General features: G+C 49.6%; 1 protein-coding gene across 4 annotated transcripts in view; it reads left to right on the top strand.

The window, feature by feature from the left end:
• The first annotated feature begins 2,626 nt into the window (after positions 1-2,626).
• Positions 2,627-20,105, top strand: part of HRH2 (histamine receptor H2) — a 47,822-nt gene continuing 30,343 nt past the window's right edge. For 2 of the 4 annotated variants that reach the window (XR_007134501.1, XM_047778073.1), the window contains exon 1: positions 2,627-2,779. The gene's annotated coding sequence lies outside the window, so the exon portion shown is untranslated. Of the gene's footprint in view, positions 2,780-11,713; positions 11,852-18,430; positions 18,613-20,105 lie in introns of those variants that run through there. The other 2 variants (XM_047778074.1, XM_047778076.1) reach the window with 2 other exon arrangements.

Here is a 20,105-nt window from a genome sequence, read left to right as displayed (position 1 = left end):
ATATGAGTGGACAATAACCTCATCCACATGGAACCCATCTCCTCTCTTTGACAGAGCCAAAACATCCTTCACAGAGACCAAATCTGTCTTATTCTATTTCTATTATTGGTCCAAGTGCCGCTATCTCCTCTGCTCCCTCTGCCCCCAGAGCCCTGCAGGGAGGCAAAGGTCACTGGGGGCCTTCTCTTCCCCAGGAAACACATCCCAGCTCTTCCAGCCACCCAGCGTGAAAACCTACTACAGCCTGCCTGCTCACAGGATCAAGCCCAACGTCCTGCCTGTGTCCTTATAAGCCCTCCACGGTCTGATTCCTGCCAGCCTGGGAGTCCGCATTCCCTGAATGCCCCAGGCTGTTTGATGGCCTGTGTCTGTCTCCACTCTGCTTCCTCTGCCTCAATGGCCCTTCAGCTGCTCTTCACCTTGTCAAATGTTTGCCTTTGAAGATCTGCCTCCAAAACCATTCCTCTCTGAAGACCATTTTCATTACCCTTGGCAGGGTTGACCAACTTTTCCTTTTTCTAAACCCTGTCATGGTAGCATCTATGCATTCACTCACTTGGCCAGCACTTTTTTGAGCCTTTATTACTGCTCCAAGCTCTGGTAAACACAGGGAATAAGACAAACAAGATTCCTCCTCCTTCACTCATTCCATTCTGGTGAGCAAAAGCAGATAATAAGCATGTAAACAAATGTATAGGAGTTCCCGTCGTGGCGCAGCAGAAACAAATCTGACTAGGAACCGTGAGGTTGCAGGTTTGATCCCTGGCCTCCCTCAGTGGGTTAAGGTGAGCTGTGAGCTGAGGGGTCGGTTGCAGATGCGGCTCAGATCTGGCATTGCTGTGGCTCTGTCATAGGCTGGAGGCAACAGCTCTGATTCAACCCCTAACCTAGGAACCTCCATATCTCACACACGGCCCTTAAAAAAAAAAAAAGTATAAACAAAATAACTGGATAATGATAGGTGTCTTCACTATAGTAAAACAAAAGGTAGGGGTGAGAGGAAAAACACTGTGGCAAGGAGGTGACTGCTTTAGGTGGAATGATCAGGCCTCGTGGCCTCTCTGACATCTGAGCAGACAAGGGAAGATGAGGGGGAAGAGTATTCTGGGCAAAGGGAAGAGCCAGTGTAAATGGCCTGTGGTGTGGTCCAGCTTGGTCTGTTCCCAGCATAAGGAGGAAACTGCTGAGGCTGAGGCACACGGAGGAAGGTGGAGAGTGGTGAGACATGAGATCAGAGAGGTGGGCTGTGGCCAGATCATGTTGATGATGATAAGGCTCTTGGATTTTATTCTAACTACAACAGGAAGTGATGGAAGGGTTTTCAGCAGGGGAGTAGAGAGGTGTGATCTGATTCACACTTTTTAGAGATGACCCATGTTGTTTTGTGAATGGCTGGTGAACAAGACTGGAGTCCCCAGGACAAGTCTGGAGGCTCTTGTTGTCCTCCCAAGATGCTGGTGACCTTGTTGCATGGCCTCCCCCCAAAAGCTGTGACCTTGGAGCTCTAGAGAACTGTGACTTTAGTCTCTGCATCTCAGTACATATGGAGCACAGGGTGAACCCAGAGTGACAGATTGCCTTAGGGTGATGTGTCAGTCATCAATAGCACGTGCCTAAAACAGACCCAGGGGAACCAGCTCCCTTTCCCTCTCTTTTCCCAAGTTTCTGTAGGAACCCCCAGAACCCCGTCCCCCATGTATCAGGTTCCCCAGGTACCCAGGGACAGCCCATCTGACCACCTGCCTCTCTTACCCAGGGTTAGCCACCCAGACTCAGCACAATGCCCTGGCCATCCCGCCCTCCCAGGGTGCCCCCTGCAGCTGAGGTTGGCAGGGCTATTAGCACAGCAGCCTTGACATCTGATATTTAAGAGAGAGTGTCTCCCATCTGAGCCTCCATTTTCTCATCTGGAAGTGGGCTTCGCTTTCCTTACCCTCCAAAGCCCCCTTTCCCCAGACTCTCTTACCTGCCTCTTCTCTCTCAGTTCATTCCTTCCTTCCACTAGAACAAATCCACCCTGGGCTTTTCTTTTTTTGTCCTTTTTAGGGTCGCACCCAGGGCATATGGAGGTTCCCAGGCTAGGGGTCAAATCGGAGCTGTAGCTGCTGGCCTACACCATGGCCGCTGCAATGCGGGATCCTTAACCCACTGAGCAAGGTCAGGGATCGAACCGGCGCCCTCATGGATACTAGTTAGGTTTGTTAGCGCTGCGCCACCATGGGAACTCCTGCCGCTGGGCTTTTCTGGAAGTCCCCTCGCACTCAGCTAGTAGCTAACAGCTGGACGCTGGATCCCAAGCCAGGCAATGGTGTTGGGGGGCGGGAGAGGAGGGTGTGGGCGACAGGCAGGGAGAGGGAAAAAGTGAGAGAAAGAGGGGGCAGTTGTGACAGAAAGAAAGACGCAGGGGGACATGTCAGAGCCAGAGAGAGGAGGAAAGAAGGTCCGGCAGAAAGAAAAAGAGAAAGTGTGGGAGAGTGTGGGAGAGAGTGTGGAGAGGGAGAAAAGCCAAGGCCAAGAATGTGAGTGTGTGCGCGTCGCGCGCGGAGTGGGGGAAAGAGAGGAGGGAGCGAGGGAGCGAAAGAGCCTTGGAGAGGGAAGGAAGAGAAGCAGCGGCCCGGAGCCAGGAGGAGCGAGTTGGGGGCGGAGACGAGGAAGTGGGCGCGAGGCGCAGGGCGCGGGCGGAGCGCGCCGCCCGCTCCATCCCTGCCCAGAGCGGAGCCGGCGCGCGCGCAGGACCTCAGCGAACCGAGCGGAGCCACCTCAGCGGCAGCAGCTCCAGGTAACGCAGCGGCCACCTCCCTGCGGCGTCTCGGCTCCGGGTGGGATCCCCGGACTAGAGCTGGCCAGGCCGCCCCTGGCGGCTGCGCTCTGTTTCCCACGGCCGTCGTGCCCCTGACCCTGGGTTCAAGCCCTCGCCCCGCCGCGCGAGGGCGGTGCTTGACCTTGGGCAAGTCTCTCCCACCAAGTTAACCTCTGGGACCCGCGGGGGCGACGCCCTGGGGGGCCCTTGCGAGCAAGGGATGCAGCGCTCATCCGTCCGCTGCGGTGCCCCTGGCGTGAGAGCGGGTGTGTGTCCCCTCCGCCCCCTTGGGGGTGGATTTGGAAAATCCACTTTCGCTGAGAAACAGCCACTGTTTTGTCCCCGAGTCTGGGCGCTGGCGTTTTCTCAGGGAGGAACAGCTTTCTGCATAAGGAAAGGCTGTAGAGCTGGAGTCGGGGAGGGGGCCTCTAGCTCTTCAGGGAGGCTTGGTCCTCCCGGGCTGCCGCCCCATGCCTGGGAGCGAGGATCTGGCAGCGCACCGCCGGGCGGGAGCATCTGGAGGGCTAGCTTCCAGGATCAGCCGGGCATGTGGCCTCGGCTTGGAAACCCAGTTCAGCCGCTTAAGTAGAGCCATTGACCTTGAGCATGGGAGCCTCAGTTTCCTCTCCTATAAAAAAGGGGCGTGCTTAGGCTGCCTTCGAGGTGGTTGTGAGGATTAGGAGGTCGGGCAGGAAAGTATTTGTGGTCGTGGTAGTCTCCAGGGGCAGCTGTCATACCCTAACTCCCTGGCAGAGTCCTGGCGCTGGTTGCCTCCTGGGAACTCATTGGTATGTGCCAGGTCCTCTCTGGTCCCCTTTGCCAGAGATGGTCAGTGGACCAGCTGGGCATGAAGCAGGGCCCAGGAGCCCCATTCCCCGGCCCAGAATCCTGAGGGTTCTTTCAGACATGAAATCTGTGAAATGACAGCTTATATCCAGTGAAGACTCTTGGCTGAATCTCTGTGAGCCTCAGTTTCCTTATTTATTATAGAAATTTATGAATTCTTCCCTATTCTTGAGATTCCTGTTACTGGAGGTGATAAAAGGCAATTTATAGACTACCTCGACTGGTATCTCTGACCCTGAAATGTGAAGAGAATTGAATAGAATGAGGACATTTCTCTTGCACCTGCCGTGTGCAGGCCTGGGACTTGATGCCTTATGTATATGGTATTGGCTGTAGTCATCACCATAATGGCGGGAAGCCAATGCCACCAAATCCCAATGTACAAATAAGAAAACCAAGGGGTCCGTGATTTCCGCAGAGACACACTGGTGGGAAGTGCCTGCACTGGGATTGGCCCCAGTTCTCCTTGACCCCAGAGTGCTTCTGACAGTACCAACCCACCGCCCAACGATGACTGTGAATGGTGTCTAGCACAGGGACTGGCACCTGGTTAGTTGGTTTCTTGTTGGCTGGTTTCTTGTTAAACATGTAACAGGAAGAGCCGCTGCATAATCACTGGAGAAAGTGAGTCCGAAGGCTCCAGTGGGGTGGCAGGGGTGCTGTGGCCAAGTGATTTCTCTCGGGGTCCAGAAGGACAGAAGGTCACTATGCAACAGCATATAGGAAGCAGACATCAGGCTGACTCACTCCAGGCCCCCAACTTCTGTTCCTTCCTCTACCACCTTGGTCCAGTTCACCTCACCACCGTTAACCTGGGCCTAGGCTGCTTCTCTGGGCTTCAAGGGCAATTTTTCTTCTGCGTCCTCCCCTGATGACCTGCAGAACTGACCCTCTCAGCTGATGTGTCTAAGGAGAAAACAAGGCCAGTGTGGTCCATCTCCACTAATGCCCCAGAGAGGGGGAAGCAGGGTTTAGGTCCCAATCCCAAGGATTTAGCTCTGCTTGGGGAGGAAATGTCTATTGATGGGAAAACCGGTGTCCCAGCTCTGTGAAAATGAGCATCCCGGCAGGCTGGAGAGGTTCCTTTTTCAAAAATATTTTAAAAGAAGAGGAGGACATCCAAACGAAATGATGAGAATATGAACCCAGGCTCTTTCAGATGGAAAGATATTCTGTCAAATCTCTTGGGACAGACTGTGATGGAAGATAATACGAGAAAAAGAATATATATGTGTATATATAGATGAACGACTGGGTCACTTTGCTGTACAGCAGAAATTGACACAACATTGTAAATCAACTATAATTTTAAAAATTGATATGCTTTTCAGCAAAAAAAGAAAAAAGAAATAATAAGATTATGAACCAAGGCTCTTACAAATGGAAAGATATTCATCAATAATCAGAGAGCGCCTAAATTGCTGACAACAGGGGATCAATTAAGTAAATTGTGGGACAGCCACATGGCTGCTGAAAATGTTTAATGGATGGAGACATGCTTCTGCATGTGCAGATCTATGGCATGGTCACAAATTGGTGGCAAGTGCTTAGAAAAAAGACTGGAAGGAAATAAGTCCAAGAATGTTAAGTGGGAGATTTATTCCCTCTGTATCACTTCTGAACTTTCTAGATTTTTATGCAAAGAGCATATACTATCATTAGTGGACATAGAACTGTCTGTCTACTAATAATAATAGACCCCACCCACTTCCACCTCCTCTTGGCCAGCGCCCAGGACAGGGCTGGCATATGGATGCTTGTCAGTAATAGGGACACCTCTGTGTTGAGGCCTGGCAGTCACCTGAGAAGGAAGAAGGAATATTAAATGGTTAATATCACTAATATCAGACATTTGTTATGCCCTCACACTTGTGATAGTCCTATAGGGCAGGTACTATCCATACCCCATCTGACAGAGAAGAGACTTAGTGTCAGATACTTTCAGCCACTTGTTCAGCATCACACAGGAGTTAAGCCCAGGCCATCTAAATTCAGAGCCCACGCTCCTAGCCAGAGTCAGGAAAGATTAGCAGGTTCCACTGGCTGACATTTTAACCTCTATCACCGAAACCCCCGGGGAAAGCCACGCATCTCTGGTTTTACACGTAAAGAAATGGCTCAGCCATGATCTCCCAAGTGCCAGGCTTTGTGCTGGCTGCCGGGGACCCAAAGATACCTAAGGTGCCCTTTCTACCCAGGTGTAGGGAGGATATTGTGTAAACAGTGTCCTCAGGGCTTTGATGGGGGGGGCGGGGGGGAGTTGTTTAGGAAACTCTGGGACCTCAGAGGACCCAGGGTGAAGGTTCCCCAGAAGAGATGCTATCTGAAATGGTTCTGGAAGGGTAAGCAGGGATCTACCAGGTGAGCAAGAGAGGTTAGAACAGTGCTTGGAAACTGGGCACAGTGTGGTGGCCCAGGGGACATGTGTCGATGTCTGGAGATATCTTTGATGGTCACGACTGGGGTGAGGGGTGTGCTGACATCTAGTGGGTAGAGGGCAGGGATGCTGGGAGACATCCTGCAATGCACAGGACAGCCCCCACGAAGAAGAATTAACCTGTCCAAAACAGCAGTGGTGCTGCGTTGAGGAACCCTGGGCCAGAGGAGAAGGACATTCCTGAGCAGGGATGAGCCCGTGCAAAGCTGCCACGCATGCTTACTCAGTGCATTCTTTGAGCCTGTGATTGCACTGCTGGCCATCCGGCCTCTTGGCTGCCATTCTGCCCCCACCACCAACCAGAATAGTCTCTCTCTTTCTCTCTCTCTCTTTTTTAAACATAAAAGCTTTATAGAGATATGATTCATGCCATAAAATTCACTCGTTTAAAGCTTCCGAGTCAATTGCTTTTGGTATATTCACAGAGTTATGCAATCATCACTGCTATCTAATCCCAGAACATTTTCATCACACTGGCGGTCACTCCCTATCCAAGCCTGCCCCCCTTCCCACCAAGTCCCCTACCATCTACTTTCTGTCTCAGTAGATGTGCCTCTTCTGGACATTTCATACAAAGGGAATCCTATAGTGAATGACCTTTTGTGTCTGGCTTCTTTCACTTCACGGTATGTCCTCAAGGTTCATCCATGTCGTAGTGTGTGTGTCAGTACTTCGTTCCTTTTTATGGCCAAAATGATGCTCCATTGTATGGAGAGACCACATTTCGTGTCTCCATTCATCATGTGATGGGTATTTGGGTTTGGCTACTATGAATAATGTTGCATGGAATATCTGTATACAGGACATACATTTTCATTTTTTTGGGATATATACCTAAGAGTAGAATTATTAGGTTGTATGATAACTCTGTGTTTATTCCTTTGAGGATTTGAGGGTTTAGTCCCAGAGTGTTTTCCAGAGCAGCCGCACCATGCTACCTTCTCATCAGCAGTGTCTAAGGATTCTGGTTTCTCCACATCCTTACCAATGCTTACAATGTGACTTCAGGATTCTAGCCATCCTAGCAGGTGTGAAGTGAGATCATCGTGGTTTTGATTTGCATTCTGCGGATGGCTAATGAACCTGAACATCTTTTCAGGTGCTTATCAACCATTTGTATATCTCGTTTGCAGCACTGTCTATCCAGATCAGAGGCAGCTTTTAAAGCTTGGTTGTGTCCTTCCCTTACTTAGATTGAAATGCAGACCCCACAGAGGCGTGCAAGCCCTACACGACTGGCCTTTGCCCCTGCCTTCTATTGCATCTCCCCTCACTCTGCAAGCTGGTCCCTGTGCAAGTCCTTTGCAGAGTCGTTTCCTCTGCCCGGATCATCTTTTGCATAGCCTCAGAAAGGGCTTTGCTGTTCTCTTGATCTCCAGGGCCTTCCCTGCCCTCCCTTCCCGAGCACATCTCCAGGTTTCTTCTGATCATTCTTTTTACTATCTGCTAAGATCCAGAGGAACTGACCCTCCTCTGTGACCCTGGGCAAGTGGCTGCCCCATCTGAAAGGCAGACAGGGGCATCCTGGCTGACCGTACAGGGCCTTTCCAACTCCACCCTTCTTTGATGCTGGCTTCCCTGTGACAGCGCTGCCAGGAGGGCGCCGGCCTGGCGCCGTGGCAGTGAGAGAAAGGTGGCTGGAGCCAAGTTGGTCATGGATTGGAGCAGGCGGCAGCGTGGCTGATTACTGCCAGCCCCGTGGGGACAGTCTCCAGGAGCAGGTGGCAGCCTTGACCCAGTGCCCAGCCTCTAGGAACAGCAGGAAGAATTGTCAACAGTTCCAACAAGGACTGGACACCTTGGCCACTTTCAGCTCTGGAATCACTCACTTTTCCTGTGAGAATAAGATTCTAACCTTCAAACCTTCTCTGAGTAGGGGAGCCATTGGGTCTCTCATTCGGCCACTCAACAAACACAGGAGGGTGCCAGCTTGGTGCCACGGCCCGTGAGAGAAAAGTGGCTGGAGCCAAGTTGGTCATGGGTCAGGGCAGGCAGCGGCATGACTGGTTTATCCATCTCTCTGTGTCTTCGACACACTGCCCAGGACTAGGCATAGAGATGGATAAATATGACACCTGCCAAAGAATTCAGATGTAGTGGGACAGGCAGACAGGTAACAAGTGGCAGGACAGATGCAGCCCTGAAGCTGTGCTCAAACCTCAGAGACTGGAGAACCCACTGCCCTGGGGGAAATCAGGCAGGATCCACAGAGCTGGGTGTGAGGTGAGCAGGAGAGCAGCGGGTAGAAAGCATGGCTGGGTATTCTAGGTGGAGAAATGGGTATGCAGAGACACAGAGCTGCAATGCCTCCAGGTGTGCTCAGGGCATTCAGAATAACTAGGTTTTACCCGAGGTGCCAGGAGCAGTGGAAAGAGGCGATAGGGTTTCCAATTCCCCAGGGCTCTGAGCATAAAAAGCCTGTGATGCCAGGCTAAGGAGTTTGGACTTTGTCCTGTAGGCTGCAGGAGCCACGCGAGGATTTTTTTTTTTTTGTCTTTTTGTCTGTTTTAAGGCCATACCCGAGGCATATGGAGGTTCCCAGGCTAGGGGTCCAATAAGAGCTGTTGCTGCCGGCCTACGCCACAGCCACAGCAATGCCAGATCCAAGTCGTGTCTGTGACCTACACCACAGCCACGGCAACGCTGGATCCTTAACCCACTGAGCAAGGGCAGGGATTGAACCCACAACCTCATGGTTCCTAGTTGGATTCGTTTCCTCTGCGCCATGACAGGAACTCCTTAAGTAGTTACCTTTAACCAGTGTCCCCATTTGGGGAAATACTCCCTTTTTCTAAAGGTTTATTATATAGTTACAGTTTTTTTTTCACTTTTTTTTGGGTGGGGGGCACCAAACCCAAAACACATGGAGGTTCCCAGGCTAGGAGTCACATCTGATCTGTAGCTGCCGACCTACACCACAGCCAGAGCAATGCCAGATCCTTAACCCACTGAGTGGGGCCAGGGATCAAACCTGCATCCTTGTGGATACTAGTTGGGTTCTTAACCCTCTGAGCCACAATGGGAACTCCCCTTTTCACTTTTTGATTGGATAAACCACTGAGGTAGTTCAGAAGTACAATATGCAAAGTTGCAGAAGAAGTGGCCCCCTCCACCCTGGCCCCTTCTGCCTTGTCCCCTACTCAGAAGAGGAGGTCAGTTTTGTTATTTTGCTGTGATGGATCCTTTCAGATTTTCTTTATGCACAACCTATACTCTTCATATACAAACAAATACATATTCTTAGCCTTTGACATATTGAGAACGTATTACACACACTTCTGCATCTTTATTTTTCAGTCCCTGTAGAATTAATTCTCAAGGTTGAAAACTTTGAAGAAGGACATGTGGGAGAAGACAGTAACAAATTATAGTTATCGCCATCCAAAGAAAACCACTGATTAGTAACCATGAGGTTGCAGGTTCAACCTCTGGCCTTACTCAGTGGGTTAAGGATCCGGCATTGCCGTGAGCTGTGGTGTAGGTTGCAGACGCGGCTTGGATCTGGTGTTACTGTGGCTGTGGCACAGGGGCAGAATGAAACCTACAGTTTTGCATGTATTTGGACTTGAGTTGGGTGAGCATGTTTAGAAAGCCTGGCATCTAGACCAGAAGCCGAGAGGTATGAGTTGGTCCCCCAGGGCTGGGGGCTGGGAGAGCGTAGCCACAGGAGGAGACGAGGATGGCGTCTTGGGAAGAGAAGGGACAAGGAGGCCAGTGGGCAGTTGGAGGAAGGATGCTTCTGGGTCCAGCATGGTGCATCCCATAGAGCACTCACATCCACGGAGCCCTTTGTGAGTGACATTTGCCCAGTTAACCCCTCACAACAGTCAGATAATATGAGGACTATTGACACGTTTCATCTTCCCAGCACTGCACGTTGCGATTTTATTCCCATTTACAGGTGGGAAAATGGAGCCTTCGACAGGGTCCTGGCTCCTTTCTGCTACGTGGTGTTGACTTAGTGTGGGGCAGGCAGCCCTAGGGGTCCTGAGGCGGACTTGGGTGGTTCAAAGATCAAACAACCATGCTGTCATATAGTGAATGGATTTGGTTTTGGTTCTCCTTCAGACTTTCCTCTTTAGGTCAAAGAAAGGATCTCTAACACCTTTACAGCACAGCCTTTTTAACTAGGAGAGGGTTAGGCAGCAGTAGCTGCTTGGAGTTTAAGAACATTTGTTGTGTGTGTATGTGTTTTAAGTATAGTTGGTTTCCAGTGTCGTCCCAGTTTCTGCTGTACAGCAAAGTGATGCAGTCATATGTGTGTGTGTGTGTGTGTATCTCTCTCTCTCTCTATATATATATATACATATATATATACATACATATTCTTTTTTTCATATTCCATCATGGTCTATCCCAAGAGATTGGATATAGTTCCCTGGCTATACAGTAGGACCTCTTTGCCTATGTATTCTAAATATAAGAGTTTGCATCTATTAACCCCAAACTCCCAGTCCATGCCATTCTCTCCCCGCTTCTCCTTGGCAACCACAAGTCTGTTCTCCATGTCTATGAGTCTGTTTCTGTTTTGTAGATGGGTTCATCTCTGCCATATATTAGATCCCTCATATAAGAGATATCATCTGGTATTTGTCTTTCTCTTTCTGATTTACTTCACTTAGCATGAGAATCTCTAGTTGCATCCATGTTGCTGCAGATGACATTATTTCATTCTCTTTTATGGCTGAGTAGTATTCTATTGTGTATATGTGCCACATCTTCATAATTCATTCATCTGTCAACAGACATTTAGGTTGTTTCCATGTCTTGGCTATTGTGAATAGGGCTGCTATGAACATAGGGGTGCATGTATCTTTTTGAATTGTAGTTTTGTCCAGATATATGCTCAGTAGTGGGATTGCTGGATCATATGGAAATTCCATATTCAGCCTTCTGAGGAACCTCCATACTGTTTTCCACAGGGATTGTACCATATATTTTTTTAATTAAAAAGAATTTTTTTTGGCCATGCCTGTGGCATACAGAAGTTCCCCGGCCAGAGATTGAACCCCAAGCCACAGCAGTGACATCACTGAATCCTTAACCACTGGGCTACCAGGGAACTCCCCGGTTGTGTTTCCACTGCCTTTATTTTCAGGGTAACCTTTGAGGGAAAGTAATCCAGGTGGTTACTGTGATGATGAAACAATTCCTTTTGCAGTGCCATCACTTTAAAGAAAAATATTAAGGAGTTCCCGTCGCGGCGCAGTGGTTAACGAATCCGACTAGGAACCATGAGGTTGCGGGTTCGGTCCCTGCCCTTGCTCGGTGGGTTAATGATCCGGCGTTGCCGTGAGCTGTGGTGTAGGTTGCAGACGTGGCTCGGATCCTGCGTTGCTGTGGCTCTGGCATAGGCTGGTGGCTACAGCTCCGATTTGACCCCTAGCCTGGGAACCTCCATATGCCACGGGAGCGGCCCAAGAAATAGCAACAACAACAACCAAAAGACAAAAAAAAAATAAAAATAAAGAAAAATATTAAGTACAAAATAGAATTGGGTATTTTGTGGGTTTGGCAAAAGTCATGGAGGTGGCACATGAGTGTGTGAGGTTTGGGAAGCACGGGAGGCTTAAGACAGGGTACACTGTTGGGGACTGGAAACTGAGAGGGTTTTTCCCACTTTCGTCCAGCTTCTCTGTGTGCCTTTGCAAAACCAGGATAAAGTGCCAGGCATTTGACTTCTCTGCGCCGCCTTTGCAAAGTGGAATAACCATGACCACCTTGAAGGCTCCACTGATTCTCCTGCAGGACTCAAGATGAGGTCATGGGTATGTAGAGGGGCTGTGGAAAGTGGGGTAGGGCAGAGAGGATTACATAAGATAACCAGTGTGTGTGAATGTTCCTGGCAAGCCTTAGCTGTTTGCCGTTGATATCTTTAAGGTGACCCAGCTGGCTGCAGGACTTTTGCCTTGTACAAGCAAGCTGTACCCTGCTGGAAGGGCAACAACACCTTTCTGGAGTGAGGCTAGGGGAAAGAAGAAGAGAAGGGAAGGAAGATGCAGTGTTGGCCAGGAGGTTCTGGTGCCCGACTGGTGTGGTAGCCGCCGCGACCGATGCTGATGGTGGTGATGATGGCAATGGCGCCGATGATAATGATGATGATGATGATGATGATGATGATGATAATGGCAGTGATTATGGTGAGGGCGGTAGTAGCTATGATGATGCCTGGGATGGGGATGATGATGGTAAGGTGTCCAGGTGGAAGGCCTGAGATCTTCTGTATCACGGAGAGGCAGAAACTCAGTTCTCTGGGGCTGCTTGGAAAAAGGTCTTAGATTTGTTCTCTGGCGCTTCAGAACTTTTCAGGAGCCTACGAAAAATGTCTGCAAACTCACACACACATGCACGGAGACACAAATGCCAGATCTAAAATACCCAACATCCCCCCACCCCAAAATTGCAAGTAATAATTGTTTAATTGGCAGTCTATGACAGCTAGTCAGTGGCAGCTCATTATACCAAACAGCTAAATACAAATTCTGTTTTCTATGGAGTGTGCATATATTACAATGCATTTATTATCTAGAGGGGTAGGCCTCCAAAAGAAGGAGAGTGAAGGGACCTATAAAGGTTTTAAATGCTCGTGACCGATGGGCAAATAATTTGGAAGGTAGGAAGCCCCCCATTGTTGCAAGTATGCAAGGCAGTCAGGGATGACTGCCTCTCTGGGAAGCTGTGGAAAGGGGTTTGTGAACATCAGAGGACCACTGAGCTTTGTTTCTACCCAGAGCCCTCCTAGTTTATTATTTTGGGGGCTCATGATTCTCTCTCACCCTCTCCAGACACACACACACACACACACACACACACACACACACACACACACACACAAAGTTGCCAGAAGAAACCTTTGAAACATTCTTAGCCCATCTCCCCAGTTTTCTGCTGAGGAAAGAATCACACCAGGGACGCAAATTCAAGGTCCGCATCCCCAGCCCCGTGCCCTTTCCACCCTCCCCCTGCCCTCTGAGCAGGTTTGGCTCTGGGTTTGCTGAGATTTGAGCTCCCCCAACCCCACTCTGCAAACATTGGCAAGCCAGGGTCTCACCTTTCCCAAAAGAACCAAGGTAGAATTTTCATTTGACCCAGTCCTACCCTGAAAAGTTCCTCCCTGGGCCTTTCCCACACTTGCCAACCTGACTTGGCTGTGGGCTTTGGCCGAGTCACAAACACCGTAAACCTCAACTTTCTCATTGGTACAATGGAGATGAATAATGATGTCCATATAAGAGGGTTGCAACAGAGGAATTAAATGGGATAAAGCGTGTAAAATACTTAGAGCATTGCCCGCACTTTCAAAGCACCCTGAAATGGGATATTATATGGTTAGGATGGTTGTTTCAGTATGCATCTGCTAAAGCCAATTAAGTTTAATTGAACCCTTACAAAGTGCCTGTCAGGGAGCAAGGCCGAATAGATCCTGGTCCCCACGGTGCTTATATTCCCATGGGGAGGGAGATATAATGGACAGATAGGGAAGCAAGACAAATGCCAAGGAAAAAAAAAATGTGCTCTGCAGAAAGCCACATGAGGGGAGAGGATGGAGAGCTAAGAGAGCTGCTTCGGCTTCAAGGAGGGCTCCCTTCACACAGCGGAGATTAACTCCAAGATGCCAACGTCCACATCAGCAGCAGATCACAGACCCAAGGAGGAGGGTGTGGCACGTTCAAGACACTGGAGCAGGGCCAGTGTGGCCAGGTACCCACTGAGGTCTGAGGGTAAAGTAAGAGGTCAGAGGGGTGGGGCGCAGACCCCATGGGGCCTTGGGAGCCGAGGGGAGGGTGTAACAGGAGAGTGTGGGTGTGACAGAAACAGGAGGTTGGTGCTGGAGGTTAAAGGGAGTGCAGTGAGGTGGGTCGGGAGCAATCACAAAAGTCTAGGCAAGAGATGGCGTCAGCTTGGACTAGGACCAAGATGGCAGCAACCAAGGAAAGTAGCCGTGTCATGAGGTAAGTATTTTAGAGGCAGGATCCACTGGGTTTGCTGATGGGTTGGATGTCGGGGATGAAGGAAAGCGGACATCTAGGATGATGCCTAAATAGGTAGCCTGAGCCCCTGGTGGATGACAGGGAGGCAGAGGCTAGAAAAGAGACTCCGGGACCTTCCCTCAGCCTTCATTTATACACAATGTCCAGAAAAGGCAAATCTATGAAGCCAGAAAGCAAGTTGATGGTTGCCAAGGACCAAGGAGAAGAAGTGATTGCTTAATGGGTGTGGAATTTCCTTTTGGGGTAGTGAAAATGTTTTCAAACCAGACAGAGATGGTGGCTGCACAATTCTGTGACTGTGCTGAAGGCTATTGAATTGTCCATTTGGATTTTATGCCATGCGCCTTTCACCCAAATTAAAAAAAAAAATGAAGGAGAAATAAAGACTTTCTTAGACAAGCAATATATCACCAAGGGAATTTGTTGTCACCAGATGTGGCTTCACGTTCCCACATCAACCATTAGCAGAGGCCAGGAAAATGGTGTGGTGTCTCTCACTGATAAGAAAAAAAAAATAGTCAGTGAATGAGCTGGACTCGGTGCATGTTTTGGGCTGGAGTGGTTGGCTGTGGACACTCAGAGACTATGGAGTCAGGCCTGGTTCAAAGCCCTGCCTGCCTCTTTACCAGCTGTGTGTCCTTGGACAAGTGACTTAACCTCTCTGACTTGAGTTTCACCATCTGTCGAATGGAAATAATAATTTCTGCCTCACAGAGATATTAAGTTATCTGTAGCTGCTCAGCAAATGGAAGGGGTCAGTGTCTTGGCTTCTGGTTCAGGTCACCTTCCCTCACTGTGATGCCCAAGTCATGACACTCATCATAAGAAAATGTCTCCCTTCAGAGTTCCCATCGTGGCGCAGTGGAAACAAATCCGACTAGTATCCATGAGGTTGCGGGTTTGATCCCTGGCCTTGCTCAGTGGGTCGGGGATCTGCAGTTGCCATGAGCTGTGGTGTAGGTCACAGATGTGGCTAGATCTGATGTTGCTGTGGCTGTGGTGTAGGCTGGCAGCTGTAGCTCCGATTTGACCCCTAGCCTGGGAACTTCCATATGCCCCAGGTGCAGCCCTCAAAAGAAAAAAAAAAAAAAAAAAAGAAAAGAGAAAAAGAAAAGACCTCCCTTGGAGTTCCCTTTGTGACTAAGCTGGTTAAGAACCCTACGTTGCATCTGTGAGGATTCAGGTTCCATCCCTGCAGCTTAGATCTGATCCCTGACCTGGGAACTTTGTATGCCCCAGGGCCGCCAAAAATGAAAAAACAAACAAAAAACAAAACAAACAGACAAACCCACTGATTTGAAAAGATATATACACCCCAATGTTCATAGAAGCACTATTCACAATAGCCAAGAGATGGAAACAGCCTAAATGTCCATCAATAGAGGAATGGATCAAGATGATGTGATGCATATATACAATGGAATACTACTCAGCCACAAAAAAGAATGAAAATTTGCCATTTGCAACAGCATGGGTTGACTTGGCATTATGCCAAGTGAAATAAGCTAGATTGAGAAAGACAAACACTGTATGAAATCACTTGTATGTGGAATCCAAAAAATACAACAAGCGAGTGCAATAGTCCTTTTGATGACTGCCTTGCATACTGTCACAGGCACTTTTACACCATTTCCAGGTCATGTGATGAATTCTGAGAAGTGCTACTGCTGGCTCAGGAGTCTGAGTGTTTTTAACATGCATGGGGGTTTCCAGGCCTGATAAAATGTTGCCTTCTGCACACCCACACACAAACACACACACACACACGCAGCTGTCACTTGCCACCACCCACAGCATCAAATTTCATTCCTCCCAGTGCCCACAGCCTCTCGCTGCCCCCCTGCCACCCGGCCCCACCATGGCACGTGCTGCTCATTGCTGGGCTGCGTCTGTACTTCCAGGGGCGTGACCTGCCTTGTCCTTTCGGTTAGTTTCCTGGCCCCTGCCCCCTAGTTAGGCTTCTGGGTGAAAGGAGGAAGGAGCCCCAAATGGCTGTCAGCCTTTCTGCAGTGGAGCTGCACCTTGGGCTGGTGGCCTCTGTCAGTGGGAAGAAAGGGCCCCTGGGAAGGCCAGAGATCATTTCAGTTCCTGCCATCTGTGCCTCAGTTACACTGCTCAGCACCCCATATGCTGCAGCCACTCTGGGTCTTGCAGAGCTTCATCCTCCCTCCTTAAAGAATGAGTCACCGCGCAAGGTGACTCCCACTTCTTGGGCCCCTTTGGAACTCCTGACAGGGGCAGGGCTCCTGAGGGGCTGATGGCTAATGCTGAGACCGCTCTCTGAGGCTCTCAGCACCAGGTACCCAGAACACTTGAGATGGCCAATTACAGAGGTGGGGGGATGTTCTGAGAAATTACGGCCCCTAAAGATGAGAAACTGCCTGCCCGGGGACCCCGGGACATCAGCATCTTATTACCCGCAGTGATAACTGGACACACACAGTCTGCAGGGCCCAGCTAGGCCTAACCCCAGCTGCCACGCCCCCACCCCTGTTGTCCCAACCGGACAGCTGGGCCCAGAACCTTCCAGTTCTGTCACCCTTCCTTCCGCTCACATGCCCCCCGAGGTTTCCCAAAGCTTTTTGGTTAAAATCCGCCATCTTTCTGCCTCCAAGTTTTTGTTTGTTTGTTTCAGTTTTGGCCAACTCGTGGCATGTGGAGTTCTCGGGCCAGGGATAAGATCTGAGCTGCAGTCGCAACCTAAGCCACAGCTGTGGCAACGTCAGATCCTTAACCCACTGTGCCAGGCCAGGGATCGAACCTGCATCCCAGCACTCCCAAGACACGGGTGATCCTGTTGCACCATAGCGGGAACTCCTGCTTTCAAGTTTTTATAGAGGCTGTTCCCTCTGTCTAGAATCTGTTTCTTCCCTCTCTCCGGAATCTGCTTGTTCCGCATTGTCAGTGAGTTAGCTTTTTTCTTTCTATACAGATCTCAACTCAGTATCCCCCAGACCAGGTCAGGTCCCCCCACTATATATTCCTGTGGCTCTCTATATAACTGTTAACCCCTTTATATAACTGTTAACACACTGCAATTAAATCAGCAGCTCTGCCATAAGTTACTTCATGTCCCGCTGCCACCCACCATGCTGTCCAAGATGTGTCTGCTGTGTCTATAACAGCACAGTGTCTGCCCCGGGAAAGCGCTCAGTAGATATCTGAAGCATACATGAATGCTATTTCCTGGCTGTCTGGCTTTAGACAATAGTAAAAAATAAATTTTTTGTTATTATGAAATAATAACCCTGTACTATTATTATATATACTGTCATCTGCCATGTGCCAGGCACTAAGTGGTTTTTGTAGTTGTTTGTTTGTTTGCTTTTTTTGCTTTTTAGGGCTGCACCCGAGGCATGTGGAGGTTCCCAGGCTAGGGGTCGAATCGGAGCTGTAGCCGCCAGCCTACACCAGAGCCACAGCAACACCAGATCTGAGCCGTGTCTGCGACCTACACCACAGCTCACAGGCAACGTCAGATCCTTAGCCCACTGAGCGAGGCCAGGGATTGAACCCACAACCTCATGGTTCCTAGTCAATTCGTTTCAGCTGTGCCACGATGACGGGAACTCCGGCACTAAGTTTTTTATAGGCCTTTACTCTCTGCATTTTCACCTCTGCAAAGTGAAGAATGACATACTAGTATCCCTATTTTACAAAGGCGAATACCAAGGCTCGGAGAGGCCGCAGTCACGTGCCCAAGGTCACAAAGCTATTAAATGACAGCTTTGGGATTAAAACCCAGATTCATCCAAAGTTAAAGTCCTTGCCTTTCAGCCCCCGCGGCTCCTTCACTTCTCTGAGGGTCAATTTTTGCAGAATAAGGATCCTTACTACCCACTCCACAGGCTCAAACTGTCTTCCCTAGAAGGTGCCTAGCACACAGTGGTTGCCTGCCAAATATGCTTTTCTTTTCCTATTGTAATTGATTGCCTGGAAAATCAGATTCCTCCTCCAGGCCAAGTACAAAACCCCGAGCACTGACTCCCCCAACTGATTCCTCCAAATTGCTGGCTCCCTGAGTGACTGTGCCTGGGACTTAGGTACGCAAACCGCACAAGGGGAGCTTCGTTTCATTTCCAAAGGAAAAGGGCAAAAAAAAAAAGTGTTGACTTGGTTTGATCAAATTTGATGAGAGGAGACCCCAGCCTCTAGATGGGTGGCTCTTCTAGATAGCCTTGTCCCTCTGTTGGTAGGCAGAACACACCACCCGTGGCCTCTCTTCTGGGATTTTGTGGGTGAGGAGCAGTGAGAAGGGAGTTAGGGTATCAGGCAGATGGGGTTGTCCCTGGGCTGTACCTCTGCTGGTGGGCTGACCCACAACCCCTCAAGCCTCCATTTTCTTTGCTGCCACAGGGGAGGCTTGAGACAGGAAATGGAATCCCAGGTTCTACCCACCACAACTCAGATCCTGGGCAGACACCTTCTGATGGGGAAATCACCAAGGACCACGCTCAGAGGAGAATTTTCCTAGGGCCCTGAAAACGCAGAATTCTACCCACTGTGCACCCCCCAGAAATCACAAGGCTCTGTCAGAAGTGAGTATGAATGGGAGGTGGAGTGAGAGAGAATGGAGTAAGGACCTCCGGAGGACTTCCTGGAGGAGGTGATAGAGGAAGCTAGGTCTTTAAGGAAGAGCAAGAGCTCAGCAGGCCTGGAAGGGAGGAGGGGCATTCCAGGCAGCAGGAACAGCCTGTGCAAAGGCACAGAGTCAGAATGGGCCTAGGACTTTCCAAAGTAGGAGGAATTAAAAGCCACCAGAGCTGTTTCTCAAAGTGTTGTCTAACTAAAGGGCACTAAGCAGGCAGAAGCTAGGTCTGGAGAGAAAAGACAGAAGAACCTTGAATGCCACAGCGAAGATCTAGCTACACTTAAAGACAACCAAGGCTGGTAATAGGAGGTGATCAAAGCAGGTATCCCCACCCAGAGCCCAGCACAGTGGACTTAACACATGACTGTGAGCACACTGATGGCACTTAACACACTCAGCCGTGGCTGCTCTCAAGAGCTAATTGGCCAGGGTGGCCTCCCAGAGGCACCTGATGTGATGAGTCAGACTCTGAGCTGGACCCTGCTTTTTCCTACGGCCACATTTGCTAGATGGTAACCATCAGTAATGGTCAGAAGCCGGCCCAGGGCATCAGTGAGGGACACAGCCACCCATGAGCAAATTCTCCAGAAAGTACCTTTGCAGAAGATCTTCAAGCAAAGATGAGATGGTGGAAGCAGAAGCAGTGTGACTCGTACAACTGCAACATCTGTGGTCAGTCTGTGGAAAGGGGAGAGGAAGTGGCTGAAGCCTATTTTAATGATTCCACATAATTTTCACATGTACACATATACAGAGAGAGAGGGAGGGAGGGAGAGGTCGACCAGACAATTATTTCATCTACATGGACAGTGGGACAAGATCTAATGTACACTGTAGTGTTTTCTCAACATTTTGTGTGTGATTGAAATGTTTCACTATAAAATGCTGGGGGAAATTGGCCCATTCTCACATATCCATTCAGATGTACTAACTAGACCCATCAAATGCCAAGCTAAGGGCCTTTAGGTTTCCAAAGTTGGGAAGCCGCATACGCACACATACACACTTACATGCACACACTCATTCTGTGTACCATGGACCTCTCCCTTATATAGGCAACGGGAAGTATTTACTGGATGGATGGATGGATGGATGGATGGATGCAAAGTGGAGGGAGGTGGTCCAGATGCAGGCCCTACTGGAGAACAGACACAGAACCACACTAACAACGCAAGGTGTCAACAGTGTGATTCAGTCCAAAGCGCGGTGGTGGGCGCCCCTGCCTGCAGGCACTCAGGAAGTCTTCAGGGAGATGGACCCACAGGCAAGCCAATTTTCGAAAGTTTCCTTTACCCTACTTCTCTTTCACAACCTACATCAGTACCTGTTTTTTGCTAACCGAAAGAAATCCAAAGAGAATTTTCACTTTTACGAAAAAAGCTGAAAAGCGAAAACAGCGTTCCAGTTTGTTTTTCGGCAAGCCGTTACAGAGGCAGCCTG

This window comes from Phacochoerus africanus, chromosome 4 (assembly GCF_016906955.1).
Source record: "Phacochoerus africanus isolate WHEZ1 chromosome 4, ROS_Pafr_v1, whole genome shotgun sequence".
NCBI classification, from domain to species: domain Eukaryota; kingdom Metazoa; phylum Chordata; class Mammalia; order Artiodactyla; family Suidae; genus Phacochoerus; species Phacochoerus africanus.
Note: the sequence above shows the minus strand (reverse complement) of the source record. Positions and strands in the feature narration are given on the sequence as shown.